Below are 14,644 nucleotides of genomic sequence, written 5' to 3' on the forward strand. Positions count from 1 at the left end.
ATCCCCAGATGGCTCATGTTTGTACGCTGACGGGAAAATCAAGTTCTAGGGAAACAGTGGTGATGCAACCGAGAGCCATGAGAATTCCCAGAGTAATGACTTGAGTAGTTAAGTACAAAACAGGAGGTCCTGGCATTCCAAAGGAGTGTGGATGTGTCACGCAAGGAGAATTTTATGATTCAGAACTGTATCGGCTGACTTTTGTAGTTTCAGGAGAGAAAGAGTATCTTCTTTTATATATTCCCAAGATTCTTTTTACCAACAACTTTTTGTCAGGAAGGTCAGCATTCTCAAAGCTGAACACAGGAAAAGAAGCAGTTCTGAGAAGTTTAAAAATGACAATATGAAAAAAATTAAAATCAGAACTATTTTATTTCTTTGTATCTTTTCTTTTTAATTTTTGGCTGCGCTGTGCAGCTAGTGAGATTTTAGTTCCCTAACCAAGATTGAATCTGCACTCTTGGCAGTGAAAGTGAGGAGTCCTAACCACTGGACCTCCAGGGAATTACAAAAATCAGAAAGTTTTTTAAAATTTGATTTTACTGAAGTACAGTTTATTTACAATGTTGTGCTAATTTCTACTGGACAGTAATGTGAGTCATTTATATGTATGTGTGTATTACAGGCAGACACTTTAACCTCTGAGCCACCAGGGAAGCATATGTGTGTGTGTGTGTGTGTGTGTGTGTGTATAAATCAGAGATTTTTTTATGACAACTAGAATGGAGAAAAAAAGTTTTTGGTCCTCCAACTGAGAAATGAGCAAATGGTGGCTCTGCATCTTGTACGGAATGCGGAGATTCACAGATAATTGCTTAAGGAAAAAAAAAGATCCCCCACCTCTGTGTTTAGAACCCTCCTGTTGGATCTCTCTGCTAAAACGAGCACCCAGGTCAGGGGCTCCTGGAGCTGACCAAGAGCCACAGATCTATCTGCTTACAGTTGGCTTCTCAGATACATCTATTATTTCTGTTAGTGGTATTTCTGGGAAGATCACTGCAAAGCATTGTACCTTAACTTTAATTCATGTTGGTTAATAAAAACATGATGTTTTTATGACTATACGAATAAAGCAGCAGCAGTCAATACCAACCTGTACTTACAGGGGAAGCTGTAAATTCTTCACTTGAAGTGTATGAACTTTATTTCCCAAGTCCTGGTGAGTGGGCACTCTGTTAATTCCCTGATGGGGTTTTCAGGGAGGAGTAAATAAACTTTGACAGGTCCTTCAATACAATATGTCTGATAAATTTTGGATTAGAAAGAATATGAGGCGTGAAATAGTCTGTTGTTATGTGTTTTACCTAGTCAGATAAAACAAGCAAAATCAAGACTTCGCTGGTGGTCCAGTGGCTAAGACTCTGAGACCTGGGTTTGTCTGGGGGCCTGGGTTTGTTGATCCCTGGTCGGGGAACTAGATTCTACAAGCCACAACTAAAATTCCACGTGGTGAAATGAAGATCTGGTGCCGTCAAATAAATAAATAATTAAAAATTTTAAAATAAGATAAGCCTATTATGTTTGTGTCTAAGCAAAATATATACACAATTTTTTCTTCGGATGTGTTTGTATGCTTATGTGTATGAAAAGTCATAAAAGTTTTAGGATCTATACACCAAAAAGTATATTCTAAATACTAAATATATCTAAGGTAATAAAAATGACACTGAAATAATACAACTCTTTTTTTACTGAAGTAAAATTGAGTTACAGTGTTTCAGGTGTACATCAAAGTGATTATTTTTCAGCCTCTTTTCCATTATGGGTTATTACAAGATATTGATACAGTAGGACATTGTTGTTTATTTTATATATAGTAGTGTGTATCTGTTTATCCCAAATGCCAAATTTATCCCTCCTCCTCCTTTTCTCTTTGATTCCAACTCTGCTTAATAAGTGCCATCAAAATAACACAACGGTTTTTAGACATGATATAAAGCAAGGGCTTCTCTGGTGGCTCAGATGGAAACCAAGGTTTCAGAGACCTGGCAAAGAGATGGGGAAACAATGGGAACAGTGACAAATTTTTATTTTCTTGGGCTCCAAAATCACTGCAGATGGTGACTGCAGCCATGAAATTAAAAGATGCTTGCTCCTTGCAAGAAAAGCAACAACAAACCTAGACAAGAGCATTAAAAAAAGCAAAGGCATTACTCTGCTGACAAAGGTCCGTTGGCATAGTCAAAGCTACGGTTTTTCCAGCAGTCATGTATGGATGTGAGAGTTGGACCATAAAAAAGACTGAGTGCTGAAGAATTAATGCTTTTGAACTGTGGTGTTGGAGAAGACTCTGGAGAGTCTCTTGGACTTCGGGGAGATCAAACCAGTCCATCCTAAAGGAAATCAACCCTGAATATTCATTGGAAGGACTGATGCTGAAGTTGAAGCTCCAATACTTTGGTCACCTGATGCAAAGAGCTGACTCACTGGAAAAAACCCTGATGCTGGGAAAGATTGAGGGAAGGAGGAGAAGCAGATGACAGAGGATGAGATGGTTGGATGGCATCACCGATTCAACGGACATGAGTTTGAGCAAACCCTGGGAGATGGTGAAGGACAGGGAAGCCTGGTGTGCTGCAGTCCATGGGGTCACAAACAGTCAGACACCACTGAGCAACTGAACAACAACAAAGCAAGATTGGCCTTCGTAGATTGTGACCGCAATATGGTCTTAGGTTTAGATTTTGCCAAGGTTTCAGATCACAATGAGGGAAGGGGACCTGAGGGTGCGTGTAAGGAGTTTAGGGCAATTTGGGATCAGGGCTTGCCACCAACTGTGACTTCAAAGCTGGGAAAGACAGAGGGAATAGCTCCCCAGTCTCTCTCTCTCTTTTCAGTGAAAGATAAAAGAGAATGTTAACCAAATGGAGAAAAATACCATCAAAATCAACTAAGTGTCAGGAGCTTGGTCACAGGGAAGGGCAGGTGACAAGATCAGCCCAGCCTGGGTGCTGACAGTCAGGCACACAAGCCCAGTCAGATGGGGATATTCTTGTCCTGGTGGTGCACAGCTCAGAACCAGTCACGTCTGAGAAAAGACCACTGCAGGGATGAGGGAGGAAATCAGAGTTGAGCCCTAGCATGGAAGAGGGACATGCTTCCCTGGTGGCTCAGAGGGTAAAGAATTTGCCTGCAATGCGGGAGGCCCAGGTTTTATCCCTGGCTTGGGAAGATCCCCTAGAGCAAGGGAAAGGCAACCCACTCCAGGATTCTTGCCTGGAAAATTCCATGGACAGAGAAGTCTGGAGGTCTAAAGTCCATGACATTGGTCTACAGTCCATGGGGTCGCAAAGAGTCAGACAGGACTGAGAGACTTACACTTTCACTTTCCATGCGAGAGGGAGTGGGCAGGCCGGCAGAGCAGCCCCACAGCGACAGGGCTAACCCCTGCCCCTCCCGCATAGTTCCCAATATCTTTCCCTGGGATGTAGAAAATGTATTAGGTCAAACTTGAACTAAGAAAAATAAATAAAAAACCCAAATTGACTTGTGCAATGACAAAATTTGCATGAATAGAGTATTATTTGATGGGGTCTCAGATTATTACTCCCCCATTTTATACATGTGGTCTGCGTATATGAGTAAAGTAGGGTTGATCAATCAAGCTTGCCCCAAATTTTATGCAAATTAGATTGCCTTATTTCTTAAAGTCACCGTGTAGGAAATCTGGCAGCTAGTGAAGACAGTGAGGCCAACCCTGCAGGTCCTTTCTCACTTTTCAATGAATTTCATACAATTAAAAAATCCATGTGGCTCCATCCATATCATCTTGTAAATAAGTGTTTCTTTCATGAATGTATAAAAGTCTATGTTTGCAGATGGTTTAGTTATAGTTAAAAAGAAATAGCTTAATAATTTCTCACTGAAGGCCGTCTGTTTTCATACCAGAAACAGTCAGAGGCAGAAGGAAATAGCTCAGAGTGACACGACTCTGTAAGTTTTAGTGTACAATCATTTTTGCACTATCATATTTATTAATTTTTGGCCATACCTCAAAACATGTGGGAACTTATTTCCCCAATCAGGGATCAAACCTGTGCCCTTTGCAGTGGAAGCATGAAGTCTCAACAACTGGACCACCAGGGAAGTTCCACAGTATCATTTTTATACCTGATGTACTGACATATTCAAGAAGAACAAAGGGACATCAAAGAGCAAAAGAGCTAAAATTTCTAATAAACACAAAGGTCACTAGGACCCTAAGCCTTAACTGTTGCAGTAATCATTTTGAGAGCCACAACCAATATGAAACCTGGCTTAAGATTAAAAAATGACAGATCCATGAAATTGCTTGCTCCTGCCCAATGACTTTCATTAAATTATAGTACGAGTGCTGGTGGCGCTAGTTGTAAAGAAACTTCCTGCTAAAGCAGGAGACGCCAGACACTCGGGAGACCAGGGTTTGCTCCCCGGGTGGGGAAGATCCCCTGGAGGAGGAAATGGCAACCCACTCCAGTATTCTTGCCTGAGAAATCCCGTGGACAGAGGAGCCTGGCGGGCTACAATCCATGGGGCTGCAAGAGTCTGATATGACTGAGGGACTAAGCACTCGCTCACAGTACGACTAACCAGGGATAACATCATCTCATACTGTCAAGTTCTCACGTGTGGCTTTTAACCTACTCTTACAGCACAAGTCCTCCTTCCTACCCAGCACCACATAACTGCGTCCTCACTTCTAACCTGCCAGGACTGGTTAAGGCTTTCCTATAAACGAACTGCAGGATTTTCACTGCTTGCGCAATTGTTCACCATAACTCATACTGTTGAAACTGCCAGGAGTGGGACACAGGATGACAGAAACATGGCAAAAAAAAGTTCTCATCCTGAGCATAAGCCAGTGGATGCCACCTTCTTGAAGCATGTTCAGTTCCGTTCAGTTGCTCAGTCATGTCTGACTCTTTGAGGCCCCATGGACTGCAGCACACCAGGCTACCCTGTCCATCGCCAACTCCCGGAGCTTGCTCACACTCGTGTCCATCGAGTCGGTGATGCCATCCAACCATCTCATCCTCTGTCATCCCCTTCTCCTTCTGCCTTCAATCTTTCCTATCATCACGGTCTTTTCAAATGAGTCCGTTCTTTGCATCAGGTGGCCAAAGTATTGGAATTTCAACTTCAGTACCAGACTTTCCAATGACTATTCAGGACTGATTTCCTTTAGGATGGACAAGTTGGATCTCCTTGCAGTCCAAGAGATTCTAGAGAGTCTTCTCCAACACCACAGTTCAAAAGCATCAATTCTTTGGCACTCAGCTTTCTTCATAGTCCAACTCTCACATCCATACATGACTACTGGAAAAACCATAGCTTTGAAGCATGAAGCCATTGTAATTATGCAGCCAAAGCACAGGGCAACCTGTCATCCTCATTGGACGTGCAGTTTCCTGGTGTGTGGTTGGCACTTGTCTTTTCTGTTGTTTCAACTTTCAGTCCAGGAAACACAGATGGACAATGATGTATTTGTGTGTTCATGCTCGCTCTCCTCGCTGAGGCCCTGTCCTCTTCAGACAGTTTGGACCACGTCTATGAAAACGTGATGGCTAAACTCAGGAATACTTTTGAAACCATAAGACAATGCCTCTCATTTGAATTACAAATAGATATAATACAAACAATAATGTATGTGATAGGTAATTATATGTTTGCAAGCATGAAACATTGTAAAGAGCATAAAAATATCTTAAGGAACTAATGTGTGATGCTGTAGACCACAGAACAGGTTATTATGTAATCACTAAAACTTATCCAACTCGCCTTTGACTGTGTGGATCACAATAAACTGTGGAAAATTCTTAAAGAGATGGGAATACCAGATCATCTGACTTGTCTCTTGAGAAACCTATATGCAGGTCAGGAAGCAACAGTTAGAACTGGACATGGAACAACAGACTGGTTCCAAATAGGAAAAGGAGTACGTCAAGGCTGTATCTTGTCACCCTGCTTATTTAACTTATATGCAGAGTACATCATGAGAAATGCTGGGCTGGAAGAAACACAAGCTGGAAGCAAGAAATATCAATAACCTCAGACATGCAGATGACACCACCCTTATGGCAGAAAGGGAAGAAGAACTAAAGAGCCTCTTGATGAAAGTGAAAGAGGAGGGTGAAAAAGTTGGCTTAAAGCTCAACGTTCAGAAAACTAAGATTATGGCATCTGGTCCCATCACCTCATGGGAAATAGATGGGGAAACAGTGCAAACAGTGTCAGACTTTATTTTTTGGGGCTCCAAAATCACTGTTGATGGTGATTGCAGCCATGAAATTAAAAGACGCTTATTCCTTGGAAGGAAGGTTATGGCCAATCTAGATAGCATATTGAAAAGCAGAGACATTACTCTGCCAACAAAGGTCCATCTAGTCAAGGCTGTGGTTTTTCCAGTAGTCATGTATGGATGTGAGAGTTGGATGGTGAAGAAAGCTGAGCACCAAAGAATTGATGCTTTTGAACTGTGGTGTTGGAGAAGACTCTTGAGAGTCCCTTGGACTGCAAGGAGATCCAACCAGTCCATCCTAAAGGAGATCAGTCCTGGGTGTTCATTGGAAGGACTGATGTTGAAGCTGAAACTCCAATACTTTGGCCACCTCATGCGAAGAGTTGACTCATTGGAAAAGACCCTAATGCTGGGAAGGACTGGGGGCAGGAGAAGGGGACGACAGAGGATGAGATGGCTGGATGGCATCACCGACTCAATGGACATGGGTTTGGGTAGACTCCGGGAGTTGGTGATAGACAGGGAGGCCTGGAGTGCTGCGATTCATGGGGTTGCAAAGAGTCAGACATGACTGAGTGACTGAACTGAACTGATGTGATCCCATTGACTGTAGCGTGCCAGGCTCCTCTGTCCATGGGATTTCCAGGCAAGAATACTGGAGTGGGTTGCCATTCCCTTCTCCAAGGGATCTTCCTGACCCAAGGATCGAACCCAAGTCTCCTGCACTGCAGGCAGATTCTTTACCGTCTGAGCCACCAGGGGAGCCCAATATTTTGAAAAATATTTAGTAAGAGGAAAATATTCTTTTTTGCTCCATAAATAATTTTGAATGGATAAATTATTTAATAGTGAGAGATCAGGAAGACTTCTAAATGGCAGTTTACTGATATGTAAGGGAAGAAAATTAAAGCATTGTGTGAAATAATTCCAGTGGTTGGGAATCTGCCTGCCAATGCAGGAGACACAGGTTCAGGAAGATCCCACATACCTCAGGGCAAGTAAGCCTGTGTCTACTACAGGGAGCTCACACTCTGACACTACGGAAGCCCACACACAACTAAAGAGTCCAGGTGCTGCAACAAAATATTCTTCATGACACAGCAAGAATCCCGTGTGCCGCAACTGAGACCTGACACGGGCAAACAAACATTTGTGTTTTTTAAGACAAACCTGGGAGATTCCATTAACCCTCACACTCTAATCCCAAACCCCTGATCGTCTTCTCCAACCACTGACTCCAGTCTCATTTCTGGTCACATGCCTTGTGACTAAAAGTACTTGAAAAGAAACCAGAAGAAGATGGGAGAACAAGTCCTGCTTTTAATCTGGAGAAATAACTTTCTAGGCAGGGCAAACAGCAAGTGTGAAGGCCTAAACTGGGACCGTGCCTGGCTTGTTAGCTGAACATCAAAGCAACCAGAGAGGATGGAGCAAAGTGAGTGAAGAAAAGTGGTTTTGGGTTTTGTTTTGTTTTTAATGTTTTATTGGAGTATAGTTGATTTAGAACGTTGTGTTAATTTCTGCTATACAGCAAAGCAAGACAGTTATATATATACCCACCCCTCCTTAGATTCCATTCCCACATAGATCATTACAGAGTATTGAATAGACATCCCTGTGCTATACAGCAGGTTTTTATTAGTTATCTGTTTTGTATATATTCATGTGTATATGTCAATCCCAATCTCCCAATTTATCCCTCCCCCCACCTTTGGTAACCATAAATTTCTTTTCTACTTCTGTGACTCAAATTTCTGTTTTGTAAATAGGTTCATCTGCACCGTTTTTTTAGATTCCACATATTAGCAATATCATATATTTGTCTTTCTCTGTCTGACCTACTTCATTCATTATGACAATTTCTAGGTCCATCCATGTCATTGCAAATGTCATTGCTTTGTTCTTTTTTATGGCTGAGTAATATTCCATCGTATATGTGGTCTACATGTTCTTTATCCATTCCTCTGTCAATGGACATTTATTAATAGGTTGCTTCCATGTCCTGGTTATTGTGAACAGTGCAGCAATGATCATGCAGGAGCACATATCCTTTCAAATTATGGTTTTATTCAGATATATGCTCAGGAGTGGGATTGTTGGGTCATATATAGGAAGGAAAGTGTTAACAGAACTCAGAAACAGCAAGGGGCCAAGTTAGATTTTTTCTCACAAGTTGAACTTGGACCAAGAGAAAGGAGAGGAGTCAGAAATACTAAGGCTCTTGACTTGATCAACCGGACCAATGGAATCAGTTTTACTTAAGCCATAAGGCCTGAGAGGGGTCAGGGCAGGATGTCAGGATTGAGGTGGGGAGTTTTAAGTTTGACTTATGACCTATGAGACACCTAAGCAGGAATACTGAGCTGGGACTTTGGATATACAAGCCCAGAGATTCAAATCCAGATCTAATCACCATGTAGGTGGTAAAAAAATCATTATGATTAGATTTTCATGCCTGGAGAGTATATATAGGAATGTAGACCTTGCAAGACGCAGTAGGGCCACTGTCGGAGAGAGGGAGAGAGAAGGAGCGGTAAGAAGCAAAGAACACTTGGAAGGAGCTGCCACTGACAAAGAAGGAATCTCAGGAGAGGACCAGGTCCTGGGAACCCTGAGAAGAAAGCCTTTCAAAGTGGACAGAGCTCCAGATACTCCAAGTAAGAGAGGGCTGGGAATTGATCACTAGATTTTTGCAATGTTAAGATTATCGATTTGTGACTTTCACAGGTTGGGTGTCTATGAAGGTTGGAGGTGAGGCCTGATTGGGGTAAATTCAAGAGAGAATGAGCAGGAAAAAAAAGATCACCACACAGCAAATAGCTGCTGCTGCTGCTAAGTCGCTTCAGTCGTGTCCGACTCTGTGCGACCCCATAGACGGCAGCCTACCAGGCTCCTCCGTCCCTGGGATTCTCCAGGCAAGAACACTGGAGTGGACACAGCAAATAGAAACAACTTTTTAAAAGAGTTTTCCTGTAAAAGAAATTTTTAAAATGGGATTATAGCAAAAGAGCCTTGTGATATTCAACAGAGTTTTGTTTTTTCCTCCCAAACCTGGTAATAATTAGTCTGTCTATATGGTGGATGGAAATGACAGAGGAGACTAATATAACCAATCATATTAGTTATATTAAATGACAGATATAACTAATTATTTGAATCCCCAAAATTTGAAGTTGCAGATTTTAAAATATAATTGTTAGCTTATTTAAATATAAATAATTGTTTCATGTGCCTAAGCAATTTAGCTGAAGTCTGGTCTATACTCCTGGACTGTGTGAGCACTTTAAAAAACTGGACACAATGTCCAAACCATAAAATTTACTCTTTTTAAGTATAAAATTCAGTGGTTTGTTAGCATAGTCCCAATGTTGTACAGCCACCCTACTATCTAATTCCAGAGCATTTTCATCACTCTGAAAGAAGTCTATTAGCAGACACTTTCCATCCTGCCCCACCCTATTTCCTGACAACCTCTAATTGATTTTCTATCTCTACAAATTTGTCTGTACTGACTGTTTCATGTAAGTGGAATTATATAGTATATGACCTCATGTACCTGGATTCTTTCACTTTGCAACTTTTCAAGATTCATCCATGCTGAGCATGAGTTAGTATTTTATTCCTCTTCATGACAAGATAATATTCCACTGCATACCATGCTTTGTTCATCCATTCATCAGTTGATGCACATTTGGGTGTTTCTACTTTGTGGCCATTATGAGTAACATTGCTATGCTCACCTGAAAAGTTTTTTGTGTGGAGCTAGGTTGTCATTTCTCTTGCATATGCTATCTGAAAGGACTGGCTGAGCCATAGGGCTTCTCCGTTGGCTCAGTTGGTAAAGAATCTGCCTGCAATATAGGAGACCGGGGTTAAATCCCTGGGTTGGGAAGATCCCTTGGAGAAGGAAATGGCAGTACTCTTGCCTAGAGAAACTCATGGACAGAGGAGCCTGGTGGGCTATAGTCCTTGGGGCCACAAGAGTTGGACACGACTCCTCATACGGCAGCTCTATGTTTAACTTTTAGAAACAATTTTTTCAGCCTCTGTTGAGATGATGATGTGGTTTTTGCCCCTCATTCTATTGACCCGTTACATTGATTAGTTTTCATAAATCTAATCAACCTCACACTTCTGATATAAATTCTGCTGAGTCATGGTGTATAATCCTTACCTTGCCTGATTCAGATTGTGGGGATTTTGTTGAAGATTTTTTTCCCTGTATTCATGAAGGATATTAGTCAATAGTTTTCTTGGGATTCCTCTGTCTGGCTCAAGCATCAAGGTGCGGTTTTGTGGAATCTTGGAGGCTACAGGGCCCAGTTAGTCAGTCAAACACCAGTGTAGGTGCTGCAGGTATTTTTTGATGTAATTAAAATACGTATCAATTGACTTTAAGGAAGCAACATGATCCTAGATAAACCAATTAGCCTGATCTAATTAAGTAAGGCTTTAAGAGTCAAGTTGGAGCTTCCCTGAAGAGAACACATTCTGTCTGTGGAGAGCAGCATCCTTGGTACCAAAGAATGCCAGTCTGCCTTTTCTGATGGCTGCCCCAAGAATCTCAGGCTTGCCTAGACAGTTCCCTCAGTTGTGTAAGCCAATTCCTTGTGAGAAATCTCTTAATACACATCTCCTATGGGTTTGGTTTCTCTAGTAGAACCCTGATTGATAACACAGGGTAATGAATATTGGCCTCTTAGAGTGAGCCAGAAGTCTTTCTTGCTCTTCTGTACTTGGGGAGAGTTTGTGAAAGGTTTAATTATTATTTGAATGTTAGTAAATTTCCCAGGGAAGCCCTCTGATTATGTGAACATTCATGGGATCTGTTTTTCAATTTAAAAAACTCATTCTACTGTGTTAATCTGATTAATCTCAAATATAGCTGGGATATCATATCATGTTGTTGTGTATTGTCCTACTTCACACATATGTTTTTTACTGCTGCATTTTATTCCACAGTATAATAATGAGGGTTTTTAGCTTGGCAGAGATGGGTGTGGATCCTGACCACAAATCTTACCAACAGTATGAGTTTGAGCTGCTCTTTTTCTTATTTTCCAGGAATTGGGACAGACTGTGGATCAAGCTGTGACTGAGGAGCTTGTGTGCTCTCTCTCTGTGGTCCTCCTGTTCCCCAAAGGCCGTACCCCTGTAAGTTACCAAGCCTTCTGTTTTTTGTTTTCTTCCTTCTGTCTCCCCTCATGTAAACCTTCATCTTTGAAAATCTGTTGAAGAAAAGTGAATGAAACACTCACTCAGTCCTCTATTCCCCCCCACTTCCCACTCCCTAAAGCCCGCATCCACTAACAGCCTAACTAACACCCGTCCACCTAGTACCCCCTTGTCCACGGTGGCTCCCATCTAGCCAATCTCCCTTGGCAGCCACAATCTCTTTCAAATAAAACCATTTTCTGTTACTTTTCCACTTAAAACCTTATGCAAACTTACCTTTGTTTTTAGCAAAAAACCTAAACATTTCACTGTACGTACAGACAATTGCCTGGCACACAGAAAACTGCTCAAATTATAGTGAAGTGAATAAATATGTAATACGAACAAAACAAAAATAATAAAATTGATTTAAAAAGGCCAAATTGAATGAAAGGTTCACTGAAAGAAAAGGCATAGCAATAGCATAAAAAATAAGAACTATTTGAGCATAGTAACTTTTTTTGAGTCAAAAGTTGATTAAGGATTACTGATCTGGATCTCTTGAGTGTCAGAGCTAAAAGACACAGATGATTAATCTTTGAGAAAATATATTAGTTGTCTGGAGAAAGTAAAGTTTTTCCAAATTTTTGAAAATAGTAATAATTTTATCAGAGTATAAATTTAACACGTGATCATTATAGAGAAGCATCTCAATTGGCCAATGAAATGACCTCTGGGACATCAGACAGCAATTTCATCAAGAGTAGACAGAAGAAACTTGCCCTCTTATGATCTAATTAGTAAATTCATATTCCTATCAAGAAACATCCATTTTGTGACTCCGTGATGGTCCAGCAGCTAAGACTCTGTGCTCCCAACTCAGGGGACCAGGGTTGATTACCTGGTGAGGGAACTAGGTCCTGCATGCCCCAACTAAGACCCAGTACAGCCAAATAAATAAAACTAATAAATATTTTTGAAAAAGAAAGAAACATCAGTTTTATATACCAAAGCCTTGAAAAGAAGAGAGAGGTGACCATAATCCTGTTATCCCTTCCTAAACAGGCAGCTTCGGAAGAGTCCGGTGGGGGCCAGGCCTGGCACCACCATGGACGTGGGCCAGGATGACTTCGGGAGCCCTGCTGAGTGGGGTGACCAGCAGCTGGAAGACAGTGCACTGGGAGAAGAAGACGCCCAGGTCCAGCAAGAATGCCTGCAGAAATTTTCTACCCCAGATTATATCATGGAGCCCTCTGTCTTCAACACCCTGGTGAGATATTTCCAGGCAGGAGGGTCTCCGGAGGAGGTGATCTGCCTCTTATCAGACAACTACACAGCTGTGGCCCAGACCATCAACCTGCTGGCCCAGTGGCTCATTCAGACCGGGGTGGAACCAATTCAGGTTCAGGAAACTGTAGAAAACCACTTGAAGAACTTAGTGATGCGACACTTCGACCCCCGCAAAGCAGATTCTATCTTTACAAACGAAGGGGCGACCCCCGCCTGGCTGGAAGAAATGATTGCACACCCCACCTGGAGGGATCTTGTTTACCGGCTGATGGAAGCGCACCCAGACTGTCTGATGCTGAAATTCACGGTCAAGCTCATTTCTGATGCAGGATACCAAGGCGAGATCACTGGCGTGGTGGCAGCCTGCCAGCAGCTGGAAGTGTTCTCTAGAGTTCTCGGGAGCTCTCTAGCTACCATTTTGGATGGAGGAGAAGCCAACCTTGCAGAAAACCTGCCTCAGTTTGCTAAGATGGTGTGCCATGGGGAGCACACATACCTGTTGGCTCAGGCCCTCATGGCCGTGCTGGCCCAGGAAGGCCATCGGGGCGGGGCGGTGCGCAGGGTTGCACAGGAGGTCCAGCACTTCGCCCAGGAGAGTGGCCACGATGCCAGTCGTATCCCGCTTGCCCTGGGAAGAGCTGCCTCCTACCCCCGGCTGTGTCAGGCCCTGGGGGCCATGCTGTCCAAGGGGGCCCTGAATCCAGCCGACATCACCGTCCTCTACAACCTGTTTGTTGCCAGTGGGGACCCGCCCCCTGTCGAGCTCATCCGGGCACCCGCCTTCCTGGACCTGTTCATCCAATCGCTCTTTAAACCAGGGGCCGTGATCAACCCGGACCACAAGCACAAATATATCCATCTCTTGGCCTATGCGGCCAGCGTGGTGGAGATCTGGAAAAAGAACAAGCGCCTGAGCATCAATCAAGATGAGCTGAAGGCCACGGCGAAGGCTATTGAAACTGTTCACAGTTTGTGCTGCGCTGAGAACATAGGGGCAAGCGAGCTCCTGGCCGAGCTGGGCACCCTCTATAGGTGCATCAGATTTCCAGTGGTGGCGATGGGTGTGCTGACGTGGGTGGACTGGACCGTGTCAAAGCCCAAGTTCTTCGAGCGGCACACCCACCCCAGTCCGGTGCCCCTGGCCCTGCTAGACGAGGTCAGCACCTGCCATCCCCTCCTGCACCCCCACGTCTTGCAGCTGCTGATCAAGCTCTTGGAGACCCAGTACCCTGAGCTGGATGCCATGAAGCAGCTCGAGGTGAAGAAGACCCTCCTGGACAGGATGGTGCACCTGCTGAGTCATGGCCATGTGCTCCCCGTGGTTGCCTACATCCGCAGGCGTCTGGAGAAGCTGGACACCGACCTGTCTCTCATCCGCTATTTTGTGACTGAGGTGCTGGATATAATCATCCCTCCCTACACCTCTGACTTTGTGCAGCTTTTCCTGCCCATCCTGGAAAACGACAGCATTGCCAGCACCCTGAAAAGGGCAGGTGAACATGACCCTGTGATGGAGTTCATAGCTCACTGCCAGTCTAACTTCATGCTGCTGGACTGAGTCAGAGCAACCGCAAACTCACAGCAGAACATTCCAGCAGACCCCCTGTGGAGAGCATTTTGCAGAAGCTCCTTGGAAATGGGTTCTGGTGGGAGGAGGTGGAGAACTTTTGTTAAAAAAAAAAAAGGAATGTTAGCAATCTTAAGTGGAAAACTGCTCTTCTGAACAGTCCCCTCTCCTGGTAAACCCAGGGCTGCCCTTAAATCCTGTTTACCATATTCATTCCTCCAATATTAGAAATAGGTTCCCCTTACCTCTTCTACCCAACTGTGAGCCCCCAAATGGTGGAAGTTCAGAAACTGAGGCACTAAGATGAACTATTTGCAAAGTTGACTTAGCTCTTAGCTTTTTTCACAAGACCTGATCGGTTACATCATATTATTGTAATTGCTTTAATTTTCCAAGAACAAGTAAAAGTCTTTCTA

At 43.2% G+C, this 14,644-nt stretch overlaps 1 pseudogene; it reads left to right on the forward strand.

Annotated features, from left to right (window-relative positions):
* Window positions 1–2,705: 2,705 nt before the first annotated feature.
* Window positions 2,706–14,219, forward strand: LOC145545723 (negative elongation factor D pseudogene; annotated as a pseudogene).
* Window positions 14,220–14,644: the final 425 nt, after the last annotated feature.

Source organism: Giraffa tippelskirchi, chromosome 4 (genome assembly GCF_054371585.1).
Source record: "Giraffa tippelskirchi isolate mGirTip1 chromosome 4, T2T-mGirTip1v1.2.pri, whole genome shotgun sequence".
Lineage (NCBI taxonomy): Eukaryota > Metazoa > Chordata > Mammalia > Artiodactyla > Giraffidae > Giraffa > Giraffa tippelskirchi.